The following is a 1,952-nucleotide window of genomic DNA, read 5'->3' on the forward strand; positions in this document are numbered from 1 at the left end:
CAGCAAAAAAAAAAAAAAAAAAAAATCTCAAATATACCATGAAAGTGAAAATAAATGAGTAGAAAGAAAAGACATTACTAAGTAATATCCTAAAATTTATGGGAAAACATCTTTTAATGCTTTTTATACCCTTCTTTATGACTTCTTGGCCCCAATAATGTAAAGGCAGTATAAGAGACCACAGGACTTGACTACTTTCAAATACGTGTACCCACAGCATGGAACTGCCCCATAGTCTTTGGGTCTCCAGTATTGTTAACATTTAATATAATTATCATAATGATGATCCTGAAGCATGAAGGAAAGGACTTTCTCTTTTATAAAGCATTTTTTTAAAAAAAATAAAACATCTAAAGGAGGAAGGGAAGTATATAACATCTTAGATTCCCAATCCAAAAAGTTACAGTGGAAAAGCTTTGGCATTCAAGTGATACAATTTACTCTTACATCTGTCAAATCCTGAACTAGAAATTTTGAGGATTAATTAGATAATATGACTGTGAGATAGATTATTTCCTTAATATTTAGAGGAGTAAATTAGGATCAGAAAGGTCAACAGCTTATTTATGGAAATTTATTAAGAGAAAAGCTATTGATTAAAATTATTTTTCTTTCATAGATAAAACCTGTGAGTTTTCCACTATGCTTGCATTAGGTTATGTCTATTGGGAAATTGCTTCTAAAGCTTTCTTCCTTGTGAAGTCCTAAAACAGTTCAGGGTCTTTTGATATTACTGATTCTAAAAATGTTCTAATGAAAGGTTTTAGCCAGACATGCCAATATTGAATTATTGGGGTAGAGAATAAAAAAAAAAAAAAACAACTCTACTAAATAAGTTTTATTCCTTGATCAATTTATTACTCATTTGGATTGCTCTGATTTTCTTCATTTCACTGTTGTTACTAAAATTTAAAAATATTCCATTTAAGAAGTTTTAAGCATGCATATTTATTTTTTTGTGGTAGGGGAATCAAACTCAGGGTCTCACATGCTCTATGCCCCTAGCTGGCATATCATATTTTATTATAACTTCTGCTTCCAGAATTGTCTTTGTTATATTTTATCATATCTCATTGTCCTGTGTCAAATTTTGTAGATCTAAACTTCATCAAGGATTCTGTATTACTCTTTGATCAGTAACAACTTTATGTGCGATTTTTAGCCACTGTCCGTTTTCACATGATACTTCTACCAGTTATACAAATGATGAACTGGACAGAGCTAAATTCACACCAGTGTATGCAGTTTTGTCAGTATAAATAAAGCATCCAGGTTTATAATGTCTGTCATCTTTCTTGCTACTTTTATCCCCATCTCCAATCCCTGAGTTCCCACAAAATATTCTTTCCTCATAAAATACACATCACAGCATATTTTAATTATATTTGTCGCCACCAAAAGATGAGGAATTTAGTAACATTTACAATTTAACAGTATCATTTACCCCAGTCCTTAGCAAAGGTTAGAGGCTTAGCACATAATAGAGGCTTAAAAAAGTAAAAACAATTCACAGGTGTAGACAGATTAGTTGCCTTTAAGACGCCAGGCAAACAAGATGTATCAAAACACTAAAAGATGGTGCTAAACCTGCATTATTTTTTGGTAGCAGGGATGGAACCCAGGGCCTCATGCATACTAGGCAAGCACTTTACCACTGAGCTACATCCCCAGGCCACCTAAACCCGCTTTCTTGGATACACTTGTAAAGTTAGTTACCCCGCCCTCAAAAAAACATGACCTGCTCAAGGAAATCAAGATTGGTGCGTATAATCCTGACCTTATGTGTGTGTGTGTTGGGGTGGGGGGTGGGGGCGAGGGATGGACGTTAGTCCTTAATTCTGCCTCTTTCCCTTTAAAAGGAGTTGCTTTATTCAGTAATAACGTTATTTCAAATACCAAATGGTCTGCAACAACACCTCAAAAAAAGGCCAGGCCTCCGAAGGTGTGAGCTG

Source organism: Ictidomys tridecemlineatus, chromosome 4 (genome assembly GCF_052094955.1).
Source record: "Ictidomys tridecemlineatus isolate mIctTri1 chromosome 4, mIctTri1.hap1, whole genome shotgun sequence".
NCBI lineage: Eukaryota > Metazoa > Chordata > Mammalia > Rodentia > Sciuridae > Ictidomys > Ictidomys tridecemlineatus.